Here is a 22,119-nt window from a genome sequence, read left to right as displayed (position 1 = left end):
GTTCTTGGGGTTTTAGGATATTAGTCTCAATCCTTGCTCTCCACCTCTGCATTCTTCTCCTTCCCCACTTTCTGTCCTGAGATTCCAACCCAGGCTTCATGCGTGAGTGTTCGTATTCTGTTCTAGAGGGTGGGAAATTGTGTCTTAGGAGGGTGAAATATCCTGCTTTAGTTCAGAAAATGTTAAACCCTCCTTCCAATAACCAATCATTTAAAATGCTACACTTATATTATGAAATATTTAAAGGATTTCTTTGGTTATGGAATAAACTTGTATATACTTTCATGTATGTGTGTGAGTATGTTTGAGTGTGTGTGTATGTTATATGTTTGTGTGTGTGTATGTGTATATGTGTATGGGTATGTATGTGAGTGTGTATATATGTGTATGTATGTATATGTGTGTGAGTGTGTTTGTATGTGTGCTTGTGTGTGTATGTTTGTATATGTGTGTGTGACTGTGTTTGTGTGTGTGTTGGTGGTATCTGAGGCAGTCTTGCTGGATAGCCCTACTTGGCCTGGAACTCACAATGTAGTCCAGGCTGGCTTCAAATACATAGACAGCCTCCTGCATCTGCCTCCAGAGTGCTAGGATTGAAGGCATGTGGTACCTTAGCTGGCAAGGTTTTCATTTTTTAACCACTTAACTGATAGGGTATATCCACAAATGTGTTGGAAAGTGAATCCTTTATAAAGGCTGAGAGAGGTAGAAAGGAGACTATAGGAAAAATACTCTTTTGTTATTTCTGATCCACAGCTTTAAAAAAAAATGCCTGGTATCATTTCAGATACACCAAAAAGTAGTAAAAACAGTACAAAAGTCCCTGGATGCCTTTTACTTGGTTTCCTCTCTTTATCACTTTTTAAGGAAGGTACATTGTGTTTGCTTCTAAAAACCACTTCTATCCCACTGCGACTTCTCTCGTTGTTGCTGCTTTGGCTGGAGAGATGTGTATCTAAAGACAGACATACGTAAGTGTAGCAGGTTTGTGTCTAGATCCGCATCGCCTGAGCTGAGGCTATTAAAGATGCCTTGGGTCCCAGGTTGTTAGCCATAGGCCCAGGAAATTAGATCATGCTGAGACGCAGCCGTAAACACTCACTTTCCCCAGGTCCAAAGTCCTGTGGCCACTCAGGAGCAAATGCATATTTCTTGGGTAGGGGTCTGCCACTCCGGGACACCGCTGACCTGAATTTAAAGTAGAGCCTCTGGGGACAGCTTGTAATAGCATTCCCTTGTCTGCTGATGCTAGGCCACTCGGGAGAATCCAAGGATATATGTGACACTCTTGCCTTTCTTCGGTGGGCCATCAAGTCCAGTGGGAGAGATGACTTCAGCACGTGAAACGGTCCAACAACGACACAAGAGAGAAAGTTAAGTTTCCGAGTTAACTCTGGCAATAAAAATACACGCAGGGCATTCCAAGACATGAAAGCGCAGTGTGGAGTAGGTGATTGGAGAACAACGCCTCAGTCTGGAGGATGAATAGAACTGAAACAGACAGAGGACCTGGCAGGGATCCTGGGAGGGCCAAAGACATGGAGTCTACATATTTAGGAAGCATTGATTGAAAAAGGAAATGAAATGATAGTTGAGTGTTGACTCAAAATGCCCCAGAACATGGGACTGAGGCAACACTGTGAAAACTTCTGAACGACAGGCAAAGGCTTCTGGAATTTGTTCAGCATCAAAATCATGTTAACAGGAAATACCCTGATGACCACAAGGATTGGTGAGCAATGGAGAACCTTAGCATCTCATCCTCATGCTTGTCCACATTCCCACCCCAAGCTTTCATGCGAACATTAGACGTGATCTCAGTGTTCTGGCTTTCCATTTGTTTAATTGGTTGTTTCTTTTGTGTCAGGGTCTCATGTAGCTCAGGATGGCCTTAAACTTGATATATAGCTAGGAAGACATTAAATTTCTGATCTTCGGGGGGCCTGGAGAGATGGCTTAGTGGTTAAGAGCACTAGCTGCTTTTTCAGAGGATCTGGGTTCAATCCTCAGCACTCACGTGGCAGCTCACAACTGTCTGTTACCGTTATCATTCTAGGGGATCCCACACCTAAAATAAAAATAAAATTAAAATTAAAAAAACTTCTGATCTTCTTGAGTCCACTTCCTAAGTGTTTAGATTACAGGTCTGCACCTCCAAGCCCAGCTGTCTCCAAATTTTGTAGAGTAATATGAATGCACAGCTTCAAGAGTTGATTAGCTGGAGATGTATCTCATGCAAGAAGCCCAGAGTTCAATCCAGCACTCCACATTAAGCAGTCATGGTGGTGCACAGCTGCAGTTTCAGCTCAGGAGGAAGAGAAAGGAGGGTCAGCAGTTCAAGGTTATCCTCAGGGTTATAAGTTCAAGGTCATCCTCAGTCACATAACACATTTGAGGATGGTGTGGGCTACATGAGATCCTGCCCTCCAAGAAGAATAAAGAGGAGGAGGAAAAGGAGAAGGAAAGGAGGAGTAGAAGGAAGAAGAAAATGAAGAAGGAAGAAGAGAATGAAGGAAGTAAAGAGAAAAGGAAGCACTTGTTGCTGAGCTGGTTGCGGTGGCAGTGATGGTAGTTTCTGTACTGGGGGAGACTGTTGTGAGTTCAAGGATGGGCTACAGAGTGGACTCTATCTAAAAAAAAAAAAAAAGAAAAGAAGCGGAGACACACGTCCTGTACTCTTATTCTTGCTCTCTGGGATGCCATAGAGTGCCATTCTAAACCTTTCCTCTAGGAAAATCCTGGGGCCTGCATGAGGCCAGTGGTGCTTGATGCCTTGGAAGTGATCTAGGAGCTAGTTAGAATGTACCTCATTTAATGCTTGATGGTAGGAATGCAGGGAAACAGACAGAATATGCAAGGAAAAAAGGTAAGACAGCGCAAAGTGTCTAAGAGTTATCGTGGATGTGAGAGGGTGTGGTGACAGAAGAGGCACCAAAAATGACAGTAGAAGACCGAATGCGGTGTTCTATATGCCAAATTTGTTTTGTTTTGTTTTGTTTTGAGACAGGGTCTTGCCACAGAGCCCTGGCTGTTTCAGAATGTGTTATATGACCCAGTCCTCACAACAGTCCTCCTTTCTCTGCCTCCCAAGTGCTGGGATTACAGAAACCAGCCACCATACTAGGCTGTCTATGTGCTAAGATCAATGGTAACCATCTGTGGTCTTCACAATATCATTACAATGAGGAGACTGGGTTTGGAGAGTGAAATTGAGTGCACTCCATGCCATGGGTAGCACACAATTAAGACACCATGTAAAGTTAGAAGAGCCAAGCCTCTTAGACCACCCTTCCCTTGGGTTGAACCCAAGAAACTGGGTTTCTGAAAGTCAACTTGTCAGGCTAAAGATAAATGACTCAATTACATTGAGTGATGACAGCATTGAAGGAAGATAACCATCCTCAGATCTGTCCATCTGTCAATCCTATGTTGTTGTTGTTTTTTTTCAATCAGTAATCCAGAGTCGAGGGTGTAACTCAATGGGAAAGCATGTCTAGATGCCTAGCAAAAACAAAACAACAAACGAAGACAACCACAAAACCCTCAGCAAGTCTGTTAGTGCCAAGCACTAGAAAATCAATGGTGACCAAAGAAAAGTTGTCCTCGCTCTCTAGAGCTTAGTGTGAGTTATGGGAGATGACATAAAAAAGCAATCCGTGGAATGAGAGTGTGGAGCTCACTTTGGCGATCACAGCAAGACCCCAAGCTTAGTGAGCGCATGGATGTCAAAGACAAACGTCTGGGAGGAAAGCCTGCGGATTCCTTTCTCTGGGCAGAAGCCAGCAGGTGAACTGAGCTGCATGCCCACAAGCATACCGGGAAGTCAAGCGGTATGACTGGGTGAGCTTTCTTCTGTGGGTTCCCTGCTCAGAGTGCCGCCATCTCCCTGTGATCCACAGCACCGCACACCCCACCCAGGAGGATAAAGTGTACAGGGCTGGAACACAAGACCAAGCAAGGTCATGCCGTGTGTACAGAAATCTGTGCACTGTGGTGTCAGCTAACAGCCAGTCCACACCAGTGCAACTAACGGTTGGCCTGTCTGCCACAGCGCTAACTGGCTAACGTCTGCCCAGAGCCTTCATTCGGTCTGTATGGAGGAGACAGCTGAATGCCAGTGTGCTTTTAGCAGTCCTTAATTCTTACGGGGTTGGTAAAGATTTCTCACACAAATTATTTGAGCTTGTCCTCATTGATCCGTTCCATGAAGCTACCCGGAAGAAATCCTGATACCCAATGGATCACCAAAACAGGTACACAAACACAGACCGAGGTGTATGGGCTGATATCTACCAGTTGCAAGAGCTGTGTCCTTGAAGAAGGGCCACAAGTCACCCACACTATGGCTGACCCTCTCCACGCCACGCAGCTTAGAGAAGGCATGACACTTCCCAGCTCCGTCGTGATTGCTAACACAGTGATGTTTGTACATTTCATACCTGGTAGAGAATTTATAGTGGTTGAAAAAAAAAAAAAGAATGTCTACAAATGGAGGGAGAAAGGGACACGATGGTAAGATGAAGAACTCTTCCCACTGGGATCTATGGGGCATTATTGAGGATGAACCCCAGACCATTGTATACACTGGACTTATGCCCTCCAGCTGAGGTATACCCACAGCACAGCATCTTTGCCATCCTGGCTCTACCCGTGTTGTAGCCTCACAGATGAGGTCTGAGCTCGTGAGGATGATTGGGGGTATGCAGCTGTGGGTGATGGGAAGGGCTCTGGGCTGGAGGAAGCAGGTTTGGTAGCTGTGAATAGGTCCCTAGATTCGCTGCGCCTTCCTGTCCTCTGCCTAGCAGTGCTATGGTGAAGAGATGACTTTGTGGTGAAGGTGCTTGCTGCAGTGTCTACCACATACAGGACTCAGTAAATATTTGTTCCAACTAAAGCTGAAGCGGAGTTCAGAGAATTCCGTTCTGTGCAATAAACAGAGCCAATTTCTGTCTCATTTCCTTTTTCTACTCAAACAAGGTTATCTTTATATATTCTTTCCTGTCCTACGAGGATGCTTTTCAGCTTGGCTGTTCAGTGTGTTTCTCTTTATGGCTGGACAGTAAGAGGTCCCAACTGGCTTTCAAGGTTTTGCCAGGGTATCTTTAATGGAGGCTGTGCCTCGGGGCCCTGTGTGCTAAGGGAGGCTAAGTAATGAAGTACTTGCCTCACCCTGGGAGAGAAAGCGGCTGTTTTCTTCCTGAAGGGCCAGGAAGAGGGAGGAGTGTCTGGACCCTCTTGTATGCTTACATCTCAGTGGCGAAGTCCCAAGCTCCCACTGTGGGGGTCCCCTGAAGATGTGGGGACTTGGTGGGGCTGGCGTTTCTCGGAGGATATTTGTTCTTGAAGAAAAGATCTTAACCCTTCTCTGCAGCTACACTGGATTCAAGGTCTATCCCTCTACCCAGTGGGGCTTTGGGATACTCAAAGCGCATGGGAGCCTCAAGAGGAGCTGGTTCACCCAGAGCCCTTGCCGTCTGTCCCTCCTTCTTCCCTGAGAGCAGTGTGGTAGGGGCTTTCCAGCATTTCCATCCTTTCCTGTGGAACTGAAAGTGCCCTGATAGTCCAAAGTGCCTCTGAGAGCTAGTCATCACTGTTAACACGACTGGATGGGGATCACTATGGAAACACACCTCTGGTTTTGTTCATGAGGGTCTTCCTCAAAAAGTCTTCCTGAAGAGGGAAGACTCCCTGAACGTGGGTGTCACCATCCAATGGACTTGGGTTCCTGGGCTGAATTCAAAGGAGAAAGCCAGCTGACCACCAGCATTCTTCTCTTTCTGCTCTCAACAAGCTGACTCATTCCTGCCCCATGCCTTCACCTCCATGATGGATTCTGCCCTCAACCCATGAGTTGAAGTAAGCTCTCCTCAGGTTGCTTTGGACAGGTACTTCATCGCAGCAGTGAGGAGAGCATCTAATCTGATGCTCCTAACCTGAGCCCAGTCCTTAACCCCTCTCTGCCTAAATGATTTCACAGTAGCATTTCTCACGTGGCTGTTAAGAAGATTGCTACGGTCTATGAGGAAGGTTCCCAGCACATGGTGAGATGTGCACCATGGTGCTCAGGTGAGCTTCACTGTCTCTCTTCTGATTCAATGTAGCCTTCTGTGTCCTGACTGCAGCTCATACTAGCTGAGGGTCCTTTCACATCTCAGAGAAGATGACGATGGCTTCTCCCTCCTTACTAATGAGTAGAGCCTGGTGACTTCCAATGAAACATGCAGAAAAGGGGATAGGGAAGAATATTCCTAGCTGGGTTGCGGTAGTGAACCCCTTTAGTCCCAGCACCTGGGAAGCAGAGGCAGGAAGATCTCTGAGTTCAACGCTAGTCTTGTCTACAGAGAGAGTTACAGGACAGCTAGGGCTACACAGAGAAACCCTGTCTTGGAAAAAAAGGTCGTCTCTCCAGTCTTCTCCCACAGTGCTGGGGGTTGGGAGAGGTTAGGGGGAAAAAGTTAACAAGGACACAACAACAACAACAACAAAAAGAATATTCCTTAACAGGACATGGTGGTATGTGCTGTAATCCCAGAAGCCCAGGAGGCTCATGAATTCAAGACTCTGTAGCCTGGGCTACAGAGAGAAAAGTAAATAATTATTTTTAAAAAGTCTCTTAAAAGAGTATCCCCAGGCTGGAGAGATGGCCCAGCGGTTAAGAACACTGACTGCTTTTCCAGAGGACCTGGGTTCAGTTCTCAGCACCCACATGGCAGCTCAGAGCTGTCTGTAACTCCAAGATCTGACACCCACAGACATACATGAAGGCAAAACAGCACTGCACATAAAATAACAAATAATAAGTTATTGAAAAAAAAAGAGTATCCCGTGTTCTTTCCCTTCCCCTTATTGTTCCCCATCTTGGAGTTGGTAGTAAAAAGAGAAGAAGAGTTTGTTCTAGTTGCTCATACTCAGAATTGCCCTCAGGATGTGCATGAATGAGCTAACATCACGCCCTAGGACTCAGATTCTTAGGGTGATGGGAAAATCAGCGATACTGGACCCGGTGCTCTTACCTCTCTGAGGACAGAGAGGGTGGTAGTAGTCCCAGGGCCACACAGCTAGCTGGCAGCACTGAGGCACGGAGAATCGTCCCCTGACTCCCAAATGCCTGCTCCTGCCACTGTCCCCACTGACCTGTCATGGCTTCTGAGTGGCAGTCCCTCCAAGCCAGGGGCTACCCAGCGGGCAAGCAGATCTACGCCCATACTCATTCTGGAACTGAACCATGACCCAGCTGATTTTTTTCCCCCTAGAATTCTAACATCATCTCTCTATGTTGCTATGTAGACACCTGGCAGAGAACGGAAATCACTGAAGCAGGAGACAGGAAAGGTCCTTATCTTCCCTGCTGGCGTGTGTGTGTGTGTGTGTGTGTGTGTGTGTCAGGATGGTGGGGGTGAGAAATGAGATTCCTGCCGGTGTGAGGGCCTGAAAATGCGTTCCGGGCAGAGTCCACACTCCCTCCACTGCTATGCAGCTGTTCAGCTGGATGGCTGGTTATGGCTGTGTGAGTGTCATGCAATCCAACTTCCTCATTTTGTAGTCACCCAAGGGAAGGTTTAGCTCAGGATTAGGCTCCAGTTGGAGGTGCAGCCAAGTCTGCAACCAAGCTGCTTAGTCATGAGTCCTTTTCTCTTTCTAAAGTGTGGACAGATACCTCACAGAATGGCTCTGCCTCTTCCCAAAGGACCAGGAACAAGTGTAGAAAACTAACGAGATGGTGGCCACTAGCAGAAACAGGTGTGATGGGGTTGTGGGAAGGGCTAGCCCCCCCCCACTCCATATTGAAGGCTTAACAAAAACCATACAAGACCAAGGAAGACAGAGCAAGCCTATGCAGAGCCTAACTAGGTCTTGGTGTCCAGCTTGTGAGGAGCTATGGCTTGTGGCTGAGATGCTCTGAGCTGTCAGCAGCTGCTTGCAGCTGCTCATTGACAAGACTGATGTGTGCTGCGGCCAAGCTCAGGAGGTGGGAGGCGGGAGGAAAGTCACCCAACCCCTACAAGCTGAGTGACTTGTGACTCAGAACCAGGCTCTTACATCTTCCCCAGCAATACCCTTCCTAGGAGGAGGGGGGAAGGTGAGTGACAGCTGTGGCCGGAACGAACAGTGTCCAACAGATGGCCAATGGCAGTGGACCATGATGGGGATGTCAGCCAACCAGGATGGGCCCTTCCTGGCATTACCCCTTACTGAGCCAGCTTGAATGAATTATGAGTTTTCCTGTGGCTCACTTATCTATCTGAAGGAAGTAAGGAAACTAGTGCCTCATAAACCTCAGTCCTTTAGGAAAGTGAGCCAAAGATGACAAGGAGCCCTCTCTGTGGCTTTGGCAGAGCCTAGGTAGAATCCACTGTTCTTTCTTATATTATTCAGCTGCAGTAGAGAATTACTCAGCTCACAAGCATTTGGCGTGGACCTATGATAGACATAGCAGAATAAATTAAAAAAAAAATGAGCCCAGGTTCAGGACTAAGAGCTGACCTCTCCTCCACCCAGCTACAGAACGAAATGAATGCTGAGACCCACAGCAGACCTCTTGTGGAGGAGCGTGGGGAAGGATAGAAGGTCCTGGAGGGGACAAAAACCCCTCAAGAAGACCAACAGTGTCAACTAACCTAGGCTCACAGGGCCTTACAGAGCACCAACCAAGAGCATGCATGGACTGGACCTAGGCCCACAACAACATTTGTCACTGATGGACAGCTTGGTCTTCATGTGGGAGCATGGGTCATATCTGATATGGACTCAGTTGGCTGCTGTTGGATCACTTTCCCCTAGCCGGGCTGCCTTGCCTGGCCTCAATAGAAGAGGTTATACTAAGTCCTGATAAGACTTGATGAGGAGGGGTGGGCTTGTAAGAGGGGAGGGGCTCCCCTTTTTTGAGGAGAAGGCGAGGAGGGAAAGGGGGTAGAGGGTGGGAGGGTGGGACCAGCAGGAGAGGAGGGAGGCAGCTGTGATTGGGATGTATAATGAATAAATGAATAAATTTATTTAAAGCAAAAGAGCTGACCTCTCCTCCTTCCCAGAAGAAGCACAAAGAGATGTGCATAGACACTCTTCATGGGGCTACCCACACCCATTTCTAATCTATTCATGCCTACCTCTACCAAAGAGGCTAGGGTAAGACAGTCACTTTGCCAGATTCCCTCGTCCACAGGGAAGGCCACAGGACATAATTCTAGCAATTAGTTAGGTTAGAAGAGGAATCTTCTGTGGAGATCCTAGCGAACATTTGCTCATAATGTGTGCAGTCCTGAACTGGGTTGTGCCTTAAAAAACAAACAAACAAACAACAACAACAACAAAACACAGAGATTGGCCTAAGCCAGGCATGGGCGAGGAGTTAGTGTGACTGAAAAGGAGGGAACTATGTCTTCCTTTGTAGCATCAGGGACTGCTTCTTGGAGAAAGAAGCATTTGAGGGTGAGTAGATCTTGAACTAGGCAAGACTGGGAGACCAAGACAGACTTTCAAGTCTCACCTTAACAGCCTGAGCCTCCTCAGTATTCCAAACCACATTGTGGGTATCTGAATGTTCTGGCCAGGTGGTGCAGTTACAGCTCTGGAGATAGCCAGACATAATTACATCTTACGCCCACAGACCACTTTCTTCTGAAGTCCTTTAAAGATCTAAACTGTCCCTCTGACACTGAGGAAGAAAGCACACTCCAAAGACTTCATTCCACAGTTGTTTGGGAAGAGGCCTCCCCCCTCCCCCCCATCTCACCCCTCCTACAACTCTCCAGCTTCGCCTTCGCCCTTGAGACTCACAGCCTAACGTGTACACATGGGTGGTCCCCTGCAGGCATGGAGAGTTATCTTATCTAAGGAGCCACGTGTGCAGCAGATTCACTACAGGTTTACTAAGTTTGGGCTAGGGGTGTAGCTTGACGGTAGAGGGCATGTGTGAGACCCTGAGCTTCATCCTCAGTGCCACGAAAAAGAAAATAAGAAGGCGTGATCTAAGCTTGGCATGATCGTAGCTGTAAATCACATCTACTTTGATAACTTCACCCAGCAGATGCAAAAATCCAATTGGACGAAATCATGTGGATGTGCTTAGCAAACCACATTCCACTTGAGAGGTAGAAATATCAGGAATTCAAAAAGTCATCCTTACCTACACAGTGAATTTGAGGCCAGTTTGAGCTATATCTGATCCCATTTTAGAATGATGATGACAGTTCCAACCACGACTCCCCAGTTTGTGTGTGTGTATTTGTTTTTTAACACTGGGTTCCTCTGAGTACTGGCTGTCCTAGAATGGTCTTCTGTAGACCAGGCTGCCCTAGAATTCACAGAGCTCAGCCTGCCTCTGCCTCCTGATTGTTGGACTTAAAATCATGGGCCGCCACCACCCTATTCACAATTTCCCCAAATTTATCTACATTACATTCTTAAACAACAACACACCCCCAAACAAAACCCCACTTCTAAACCATCTAGGTCCGGTAACAGCATCATTAAGGCCAGGGTGGCCTCAAACTTTCTGGTAGCCAAATGTAGATGACATCAATTTTCTAATCCTCCTGCCTCACTCTTTCCACTTCTGAAGTTACAGTCCTGCACCACCATGCCCAGTTTGTACACTGCTGGGGCTGGAACCCAGGGCTTCACATGAGGTAGGCAAGCCAGCACTCTATAAACCACTACGTTCCCAGTCTGCTTTAGGATAGAACTGAAAGAGCAAGACGTCACAGCGGAAAGCCAGATTCAGGCCTTTGCTCTGCTGCTTATTAGTGGTTTAATTTTGTTCTTGCTGGATTTAATTTTCTTTGTCAATTGGCTGAGTACTACAACATCTACTTTGATAACTTCACCAAGCAGATGCAAAAATCCAATTGGACAAACTCATGTGGATGTGCTTAGCAAACCACGTTCCACCGGACAGATACAAAAGATTCTTCGAGGAGACGATGAGGTTGTCTCTGGGACTTATTGCAAGAGTTTCCAACTTCTCTTGCCAAGCAGTCCCAGCTATCACACCTACATTCCATCTTAAGAAGTTTCAGCCAGTTTGAAGTAACCTTTTTGCTGGGAGGTTTTCCAGGTCCCAGATTTAGCCATTCTTCCATCTGGTAGGTATCAAAGGGGACAGCAGGAACCCTCAGTAGACAGTTTGGAAACACAAACTTTTGGGGCCAAGGACAGAATTCTTTTCCAGGTCTGCTTTGGTTTGCAAATTCCTGGCTGCTATAGCAACCCCAAAAGCAAAGGAGGGCTGTTCAGTGTAGCCTTTGACTGCAGCCTGGCCTTGGGTGTGCTCAGGTTGCTGTGTTGGACACTGGTAATCATGCTATGCCTCTAGATTCTTTCTGGCTGCTGGTTTCCTGTGCCTGGTGTCACTCAGCGCCCCATCTGCTGCTTTATTTCCCAGTGGCTCTGCCAGATCGCTAGTTGGGGCGGGGGGAGAGTTTCCAAAGGGGCCTCCCAGAGATGCCATTAACGCTATCGGTGGACACAAACGCTTGCTTTCATTGTGCAGATGTGTGAAGACGGCTTGGGGAGTGGGTGGCTGACAGCATTTCCATGGTAACCTTAAGCATCCCCACTCAGTTGACAGCTGGGCTCTGCTGACCCAGTGAAACCCTGGCAACCAATACTGTTTATCCCCTTGGGTGAGAGAGCAAGACATGTAGAAGACCTAATCAGTCTCACAACAAAGAAATTCCTGTGAAAATGGAGTGCCCGGCTAATTAACAAGTTCATCTATAAAGGCACATGTTATCATCTTCATTGATTAATACATTGATGATTGTGAGAATTTTTTTTAATATACCAGAGAACAATTTATAGATAAGTTTTCCCTTTTTGAAAGAAGTCTGGATTTCAAGAAATGATTGCCAAGAATTATTCTTGGGATCAACTTTCAAGATTAAAACGATAAAGATTGCAGTATTTCTTAGTAAAGGGCATGCTTTATTGCTTGCTTTTGATAGAGTCTTGCTGTTTAGCCCAGGCTGGCCTGACGCTTATTCACCACTGTCCAGCCTTACACTCCTGAGTGCTGATCTCATAGCTGGCAGGAGACTACCTCAATCTATTAACTGTGATGTTGAGTGAAGATTTCAGTGGTTTCTGCAGTCTCAGAATTTTCCTACTCACTGCATATGAGTTTTTTATTCCTTTCCTCTCTCTTTTATTTCCTTCTTCCCTTTCCTTTCTCTCCTTTTTCCTCCATTCTTTCTTCCTCTCCTCATCAATCCTCTCTTTCCTCTTTATTCTTCCTCCTTTTTCCCCTTCCCTCCATCTCTAGCTCCCTGTTCAGTCTCTTTCTTCCATCTCCCCTTCAACCTCCTCTTTGTTTTCGTCCATCTAACCCTCTGCCACATCTTCCCACTCTCATTCTTTTCCTCTCTTTCCTCCACATTGCCGTCTGACACGGAGGCAGCCTGAAGTCAGTGAGAAGCTGTGTGAACTCAGATGGCCTGTGTTCTTGTAGGAACCTGGACACACGGCCATCTGTCTGGCCCCTGGATTGTAAAATGAGGTAATACCATTTGTTTCCAAGAGTTATGAAATTAAATTCTATTAGTATAAAAGCACGGCATCAAATGCTGGCCGTTACTGTTTCTACTAATAGCAATTTCTCTCCTCACTTCAGTAGGCTTCACATAAGTGTGTTTGCCACATGTCCTCTGGCACTGCAGAGTTTTTATTGGGCATGCCAGAGTGATGCCCTAAAATTCTCGCTCACTCTCTCTTCTTTACTTCCTATTTAATGTGTGTGGAGTTTGGTGTTCAGCTTTTGGTGCGTGTGTGGAGTGTGTTGTGTGGTATGTGGGGTGTGTGTGGTATGTGGTGTGTGTGTGTGTGTGTGTGTGTGTGAATATTCACATGCTGCTTGGTGTCTTCCTCTACCGCTCCCCTACCCTGTTACCTGGAGACAGGGTCTCTCACTAAACCAGAAGCTCACTGCTTCATGGAGACTTGTTGGTCACTGCACTCCTGGAATCTGCCTGTCTCTGCTCTGTTTCATGTATATGCAGCTATGCCTGGCTCTTACCCACTGAGCCATCTCCCTAGACCTCCTATATTGTATATTATTATTACTTGAGCAATTGTTTTTGTGACAAGGTCTCAGGTGGTCAGGGCTGGCCTCAAGCATTCTTTGCTTCTCAGGTTGGCCTTAAACTTCTGATTCTCTTGCTTCCACCTCCCAAGCACTAAGATTACAGATATACATTCCCTGAAACTGGTTTATATTTGAAATTTTTTAATAATTAATTTAATTTATGAAGGTGTCAGATCCTTTGGAATTGGCGGTACAGACAGTTGTGAGCTGCCATGTGCTGGGAATTGGACCCAGGTCCTTTGGAAGAGCAGACAGTGCTCTTAACAACTGAGCCATCTTTCCAGCCCTATATTTGAAATTTAAGGATAGATCATTAAAGTCAAATATTAAAACAATCTAAAGAGTATTCTCTTGAAAAACTTTTCCTAGAAAATAAAAAAGAAAGAAAGGAAAAATCAAGGCCCTTCCGCACAGCCACAGACATGGTGGCGACCAAGCTGGTCTGTGCGGACGAGCCAGTGCCTGAGTCGGTGGAAGGCAGTGCCGACCATGTCCCACTCTCTAGCCCCCAGCCAGCCGTTTCCTGGAACAAAGGTTTTTCTACTTCTGCAGGTTTCTAGCATCCTGGATGTATCAGGGTGGGGATTTGCTTGAAACAACTGCTTCCTACTTTATCCACCCATTGTTTCCCTGCTTCCTGTTTCAGACTCACCCCATCCCCTGACAGAGTCTCTGGGTAGCCCTGGCTGTCCTGGAACTTGCTCTGTAGATCAGGCTGGCCTCAAACCCAGAGATCCTCCTGCCTCTGCTTCCCACATGTGGGATTAAAGGCGTGTACCAACACACCCAGCCATCCATTTCTTTCCTTTCCTTTTCTTTCCTTTCTTTCTTTTGATATTTTTTACTGTACTGTTTTTTTAATCACCTTTTATTGCTTGGCATGTTTCTATAAACATGTTAGTTTGTTAAAAAATTTATTGAAAAATAGATTTTTTTATATAATATATTCTAATTATGCTTTTTTCATCCCCTGACTCCTCAGAGTTCTTCTCTACCTCCCTTTCCATCTAGATCCATCCCTTTTTTTGTCTCTCATTAGAAAAAAAAAACCAGGCATCTAAGGAATAATAATGAAATGAAATAAAATATAATAAGGAAAAATGAAAATAAACCAGTAGGACAAAACAAACAGAAGGAAAAGAAGAAGAAGAAGAAGAAGAAGAAGAAGAAGAAGAAGAAGAAGAAGAAGAAGAAGAAGATAGACACAGAGACACCCACATTCATACCCACAGGTATCCCTTGAAAACACAAAACTGGAAGCCATCATGTATGCACAAAGCACCTGTGAGGTTAAAAAAAGAAAGTCACAACACAACATCATGACACGAAGGGTCTCCAAAGGGTTCATTTGGGGTTCATTTCCTGCTGAGCATCTACTGGTGAGCAAGGGACCTACCCTTAGGAGTAGTTTGTTTCTCTAGTGATTCCTTTGTAGAAAACTGGTTTTTTTCATTTGCAAGTGGTTATCAACTGGAGATGGCTTTTGTATTAGGAATGAGGGCCTGTGTCATGTGTCCACTTCTCCCTTCAGCTCCAGGACCCCGTCTGGTGCAAACTGCTGCAGACCCTGTCCACGTAGCCTCAGTCTCTGTGTGTCGGCATGTGTGTCAGCCCTGTTGTGCCCGGAAGGCCTTGAGGCCTTGATGCCCTCCATCCCCTCTTCCCACCTTCTTTTTTTCTTTCTTTTTAACAGCTTTTTGAACCCTGCAGTGAGGGATTTGATGGAGATATCCCATTTACCACTGAGAGCTCCAAGGTCTCTCACTCTCTGCATAATGTCCGGCTGTGGGTCTCTGTATTTGTTCCCATCTGCTGTGGGATGATGGCTGAGCATGGCACTGGGCTATGAGTACAGTAGAATGTCATTAGGCGTCATTTTATTGTTATGTTTCTTTAGCAAATCAGTAATATTTGCTTTCCCCCTGACCCCTGGCCTGTCTAGTCTTCAGTTCTTGGCTACCCAAGCAGCGTTGGGTTTGGGCTCCATCGTGTGGAGTGGGTTTTACATCTAATCAGACATTGGTTGCTTATTCCCACACCCATTTTTTTTTTCTTAATCCCATGAGTTCTTCGTCAGACTGCGGCTTCCACTTAGAAAATTCTCAACTGTAACAAGACTGCCGTGGAATAATTTCTTTCTAGCTCCTTCTGCTTCTTGCTTTCATTTTGCTTTTCCTCTCGTCTTCCAGTTTTTATCTGCCCTGCTATCTCATCTAATTTTTCTGGACAGCTGTCACTGGAGCAGAGATCAGCACCATACCAGCATTTCCCTCAGCCTGCACTGCTAATAGCTTTAAAATGCCTGAGACATCATTATCCCTTACCCTTTCCTGGGAGAAGAGGTCACAAAGGGGAGCTGCTTCTTGGTGTTCCTAGCTTCAGGCAAACTTAAGGGCAGTCTAGACAGTGCCATTATTTTTTTCTAGCCTCTGAAGACTCAGTGTTGCTGAAGCTGGGTAGATTTTCTGATAAGCCTATTAAGGAATCAGGACTTCAGTGCCTCCAGCTCATCTCCCTACGGTCCTCTGTGCTGCCCACGGACAGGGACTGCAGCCTATACTATGGCCACACAGGATGCAGGGTGGGCACAGAACTCTAGACCTTACTTGGGGTTACTCATTCCCGTGGATAATATTTAAAATCCCTGGGGAGCTGTCAATGAATTCTGGACACCTTGTCTGTGTCAGCATCACTCTACAGTGGTGGGATCACACAAGAAGGCTAGGGGTTCTCAGAACTTGGGGGAACCTGGGAGCCCAGGACAGTAGCTACTTTAAATTTACCAACGAGAATGTATATGTATTTTTGTATTTAACAATGGGTATAATTAGAGGAGGTCTACAACTGCATATACACCTTTCTCAACCCCATATAATCTATTTCTTCCTCTAGCACTTGAATTTTGAAGCAGATTGTTTGTCCAAAGCGTTGGCCTAGAGGACTTAAGGTAGAGTAAAAAAGACAGCTCAAAGGATCAGAGACATATAAGTAGCTGTAGCAGGAAGAACACACATGAAATGTCCTAAGAAAAGCACACTCAGGCTGCAGATGTGGACGAGAGGATGACATACTTGCCATGCAAGCATGAGGAACGCACAGACACACACACACCGCACTCAACAACAAGAAGAAAACCCCAAGCAAAACTGAAAGAAATAAAGAGAGGGAGGAAGGGAGGTAGTGAGGAAAGGAAGAAAGGGAAGAAGGAAGGAAGGGTAGATGGAAGGAAGGTATGTGTCAGGAGTATGATCTCACATCTAACTAGAGTCATCACTGAAGTGCTTATAGAGAAGCTGACTCAAGAAGGGACCTTAAAAGACTGGTGCAGTTATAGTGCAAGAATGAGAAGAGGTAGATGTCCAGAGACAGGAAATGGCAAGAACAGAGACTCAGGGGATAGGAATGAAAGGGATTTTATAGGTTTAGTGGTAATGTTTTGAGGGAGCATAAAAAAAACCTAAGTGGATGAGAACCCATTAGAGTGAGTTGGAGCCAAAGGACTGAGGACTTATGTGGCTCTCTGCTCAGCGGATAGAGAGAGCTTTGATGGCCCCTTGACCTGAGGAGGACTTCACTGTGCAGAGAGACCAGGTGGGGTTTTCTCAAAATGCTAATGTGCAGGGTGGAAGTGGGGAAGAAAATGGTGGGAGAAGCAGGTGATAAACAGCCAAAAACTCTCTGTGTTGTCATGGGAGTTAGGAAAACACAGCCCAGAGACTATGCTGCAAGGAATAGATGTGTAGACTGTCAATTTGATGCGGACGAACCTCTGGTTATGATTTCAGGTGGATTAATAGAGGCGAGAAGTCAGCCTAAATGTGGGCAGCAGCAATCTATCGTGTGGGACCTTGAACTGAAGGAAACAGAGAAATCCCATTGAACAGCATCACTTATTTCCCGCTGCTTCCTGCCTGCTAATGTGAGGCGCCTTCACTGCCATGCCTTCCCTGCCAGGATCGATGAAGGACTGTGCCCTACAATGGTGAACAAAAGGAAATATCTCCTTCTTTCCTCTTGTCAGATACTTTGTTGCGACAACCAGAGAAGTAATAAATAAATGTGATCTCTAGACACCAGCAGAGACCAGTAAGGCAATGGTATGGGGTTCAGGAAGGAATACCAGCTACATCAGATTTTTAAAGCCAAAAAACATTCTTCTAGCCAGGTGTGGTGCACCTCTTTAATTGAAGCATCCCAGAGACAGAAGTAGGCAGATCTCTTATGTTTGAGGCCAGCCTAGCATACAAAGCCAATTCTGGGCCATCTACGTTAACACATGAGACCTTGAGGAATTTTTCCTTGAGGAATTTTTCTCAAAACAAATTAACAAACAAAAATTAAACTAGAAACAGAAAACATTCTTCTAGGTCAGATGGTAGCCTTTCAACTTGGTGCCATGTCTAAGCCTGGTAGGAATTTGTGAGGACAGCTTTGTAACTTTCTCCCCTTCATCACACGCCACCAACTCTCTGCTGTTGCTGTTTTGCTTTCCGTCCCAGCCCGGTCCTCAGCCATTAGTCCTGCGGTGCACTGTACTGTCACCTGCTCCAAACTGGTCCTGTTTATGATTCGAGGTTGATCCCTAAAGGTGAGGGTCCAGCTTTCTTTTTCTGGAATCAGAGAAGAGAAGAGACAGCAGTGTAAAGAGCTGACCCCAGACCTGTGAGAGTTAGGCCTGTGGGGAAGACAGTATGGCCACAGGGCTGTCCAGAGGGAAGCCAGAGCAAAGCCCACTGAGCCACACCTCAGCCTGGTCTCTTTTCATAGAGAACATAAACTCTACAAGGGCAGGAATTTGTTTGGAATCTTGGAAATTTTCAAATGTAAACAAACTATAGAAAGGATTGTGTAACAAGCCCCCATCACCCTACTGTGAATCAATAGCTGCATTCATCTGTCTGGATCCCCTCCCCAGTGGCCGCCATTCCCAGGCAAAAGATGATCATCGCATCTGTCTTAGTTAGGGTTTTATTGCTGTGAAGAGACACCATGACCACAGCAGCTCTTATAAAGGAAAACATTTCATTGGGGCTGGTTTATAGTTTCAGAGGTTTATTCTCGTGAACTATTATTGTCATGACAGGAAGCACAGCGGCAGCACACACGCAGATATGGTGCTGGAGAGGTGGCTGAGACTCCTACATCTGGATGGGCAGACACCAGGAAGTGACAGGGACCGGCTAGGCTTGAGCGTTCTGATACCTCCAAGCACAGCCCCAGCGACACACTGTCTGTAACAAGGCCACACCTCTTAATAGTGCAGCTTCCTATAGGTCTGTGGGGGAGGGGTGTCCTTATCCAAATCACCACGCCATCCTTGCCCTGTGATCTTTTTATACTCTAGTAGTCCCTTAGCTGGTTTTTTTAAAAAAAAAGGCACATACCTGTAATCCCAGCCCTCGGGGAGGCAGAGGCAGGCTGGTCTCTGCGAGTTCGAGACCAGCTTGGTCTACAAAGCAAGCTCAGCACAGCCAAGGCTACACAGATAAACCCTGTCTAGAAAAACAAATTAACAAAAAAAAAAAATAAAAAAATAAAAAAAAAAAAAATAAAAACAAGTTCCAAAGATGAGAAGGCTCAAGGAGGACTCCTCTGCTGCCTCCTGCTTCCCATTTTGAACATAAATGGATAGGGCTCTTCAAGTTGCTGCTTCAAATTGTCCCAGGTATCCTCATTCTCACCCCCTCCGTTGGTATTTTGAGACAAGTACTGTTGCTGTGTAACTCAGGCTGGGCCAGAGCACATGCTCCCCCTGCCTCGTGAGTGCTGGAATTATGAGAACACACCATCATTCCAAGTTTGGTCACTAAGGGTTTTAGGCATACATGCAGACTCAAAGATCTAGTGCACAAAGAGCTAGTTCCTAGATCTGTGGGGGAAGGGAAGGACTTCCTGCTGGCTCGGAAGAGCAGCTACCTTCAACAGCCTATCACGTGCCTCAATAGGTAGGAAAAGTCACCAGCACTGGGACCTCCGCGCCCGGGTGCTCTTCAGGTCACAAATGATGGAGGCTGCTTTGTTTTTCAACCTCGCCTTCTGGAAATCTCTCCATTCGGAGCCCACCACGCCCAGCGATGCCTCCCTTCCTATAGCTCCACCTCCACATCCACTCATGGAGCAGAAAACACAGTGTGGTGGGAAAAAAAACACAAGTAGTCACGAATCCCCCTAAGCTTTGCGGTAGGCAACGAGAGGTCAGACTAAAGGTGCTTAGTGGGGCATGTTCATCGAGAAAGCCGCAGAGAAGACTGGAAATGGCTGAGGCACCAGAATGGAATTTCTCTGCAGAGCGTGTCCTCTTGTGGTCTCCCTCACCAGAGCCTTGTCCCTGAAGTCCTAAGAGGGCTTCTCTAGAGTGTAGCCTTCTGTGTCGTGGCCTTGATCATCAAGATAGCAGAAGTAATATTCTACCGAGATGCTAAGCTTGCCATGCTTTTTAGCTTTGTATATTTAATTAAGTCTGTGGCTTACGGGAGCCACAGAAAAAATATGCTATGTCTTGATGGAATTCAGTTTAACCGAAGAATTTTTTTTTTCTCACTTGACGGAGAAATCATTACTTTGTGTGTGATAAAGTAAGATGCAATTTTTATGGATTAATAAACACAAGAGTTTTTAAAAACTATCCTAAAGGTAATGGCCTGGTTTCTTCTTACAGCCACTGGGGGTGTTGGGTAAGAGTTGACAGGCGATGCCTTGATAGTCCATGGGGCAAGTGAAATGCTTGTGGTTTTGAGGCCTCTCCTCACCTGACTTGTCAGCTCTTATTTTCTGACAGCCTATAAGGTCAGCAGTTCTCTACTCTCTTGAGATGGGCTCACCTTTTCCTCTCTTCAGGCCTTTGTCCAAACTGTCACTTATGCCTGGCACAAAGTCTTACCTCCTGACAAACACAGCATATATCTTCTTCTCACAATGCAATACAAGGTCATTTCCTCAGGAAGTTTCCTCTGAGAAAGAGAACCAACTCTCCAAGAGGACCTGGCTGGGGAGGGAGGGTCCAGTGTGTCAGAAGTTCAAGGTCATTCTTGGATGTGTAGCAAGTTGAAGGCCAGCCTGGTGTACACAGATCATGTCTCATGGGCCTTTCTTCTGAGATACACACACACACACACACACACACACACACACACACACACACACACAAAGAGAGAGAGAGAGAGAGAGAGAGACAGAGACAGAGACAGAATGAGAGAGAGACAGACAGACAGACAGAGACAGAGACAGAGACAGAGAGGGAGAAAGGGAGAGTTAATCTGAGTACCAGAATCCAGTCCCCAAACTACATTCCAATACTAAACGTTTGCACAGTTTTGTGTGGGATTTGGCAGTGTATAAAACTGTCAGGTACACCTCTTATGAAGTAATCGTGGCAACGGCATGAACAAAATAGAGCAAGGGTTATTTATAATTCTCATCTACCAATCAGGTGAGGAAACTTTACAGAGACTAAATAACCTCTAACCACACAAAAAGGAAGTGGTTCTTCTGCCTCTGGTTTTCCAAGACTTGGAAAGGAAGCAGAAGGAAGACCAGGGTTTTCTCAGTGTCATACCAAAAGCCTTCCTCTAAAACTCTCCTGAAGGGCCAACGATGGGGCTTAGCAGGTAACAGCAACTGCTACCAAGTCTGATGACATGAGTTCGATCCCGGTACTCACACGGTGGAAAGAGAGAACCAGCTCCTGCCTGTTGTCCTTTGACCTCCACATCTGTGTCCTGGCATGTGCCCCCTCCATGAAAAAAACCAGGTATGGTGGAAACCTGTACTCTGTGCACTGGGGTGGGGGTGGGGCAGAGACAGGAGGATCGCCGGGGGCTTGCTGGCCAGCCAATCTAGCTTACTCACCAAGTTCCAGACCAGTGAGAAACTGTCTCAAAGAAACCAAACCAAACCACAGCAAACAAAACCCATATGCAGACCGGGCATCATGGTAGCCCTTGCACTTTAATCCCAGCACTGGGGAGGTAGAGGCAGGAGGATTTCTGTAAATTCCAGGCTCTCCAAGTCTACACAGTGAGTCTCTGTTTCAAACACAAGACAAACACACAAATCAAAACCAAGACAAAACTAGAGATGGCCTTGAACTTCTGGTTCTCTTGCCTCCAATTCCTAAATGCTAGGATCACAGGTAGATGCCCCCAGGCCTGGCCTTCAGTGGGATTATGAAAGAACTCCCCCGGGGGTCTTTAAGATAAATTTCAGTCCCATGTTTCATGTACAAAATATGCTTAGTATCTCAATAAAGCTAGTACCCTCATTATGTTTTTTTTCCAATTTTTCAATTTGTGTGTTTGTGTGTGTGTGTGTGTGTGTGTGTGCAGACACATGCATTCCATGGTGCAGGTGTGGAGGTCACAGGACAACTTTTGGGAGATGGTTCTCTCCTTCCACTGTGGGTGGATCCAGGGTTCTGATCCCCCATGGCCTGGTTTGTCCATGCTCTTACATACTGATGCATTTTAACATTATATTTCTTTTGAGACATTTCTAGGATATTCCTACCCTATAAACATCTTGATGAATCAAAAAGTAATGTTGGGAGGCTGGAGAGATGACTCAGTGGTTACGAGTACTTGTTGCTCCTACGGAGGGCCCGGGTTCAGTTCCCAGCACCCACTCGGTGGCTCCCAGCCATCCTAACTCCAGGTCTAGGGGATCGGATGACTTCTTCTGACCTCTGTGAGCAGCATACACACATGTGCATACACATATGTGCAGGGGAAACACTCATACACATAAAATAAAAATAAATCTGAAGAAAAAAGTAATGTTGACATTTCATTGGCAGGGTCTTAAATGTACAGATATGCTGGGGAGAACAGATTTTTTTAAAAAATAAGTTGCAGTCTTTGTGGTATGCTTTTCCATTCAGTGAAGGCTTCCATTTAGCTTACGTTTAAAGTTTAAAAATTTATCCTCTTTACATAGCTGTTACCTTTACAGCCAGGTATCTATCACTGATATTATGAAATAGTTCCTTATATCTTCTGTATGTTGTTTGCACCACGGCATTTACTGAGTTTCGTTCACAACCATGT

The 22,119-nt window shown here is 46.0% G+C and overlaps 1 long non-coding RNA gene across 1 annotated transcript in view; it reads right to left on the bottom strand.

Annotated features, from left to right (window-relative positions):
- Positions 1-17,259: 17,259 nt before the first annotated feature.
- The window catches only part of LOC132652356 (uncharacterized), a 17,361-nt gene continuing 12,501 nt past the window's right edge, over positions 17,260-22,119 (bottom strand). Inside the window, exon 5 of the long non-coding RNA XR_009589866.1 lies at positions 17,260-17,688. This is a non-coding gene — a long non-coding RNA (uncharacterized LOC132652356). The remainder of the gene's footprint in view (positions 17,689-22,119) is intronic.

This window comes from Meriones unguiculatus, chromosome 1, assembly GCF_030254825.1.
Source record: "Meriones unguiculatus strain TT.TT164.6M chromosome 1, Bangor_MerUng_6.1, whole genome shotgun sequence".
NCBI classification, from domain to species: domain Eukaryota; kingdom Metazoa; phylum Chordata; class Mammalia; order Rodentia; family Muridae; genus Meriones; species Meriones unguiculatus.
The sequence above is the reverse complement of the archived record's forward strand: the minus strand, read 5'-3'. Positions and strand labels throughout refer to the sequence as shown.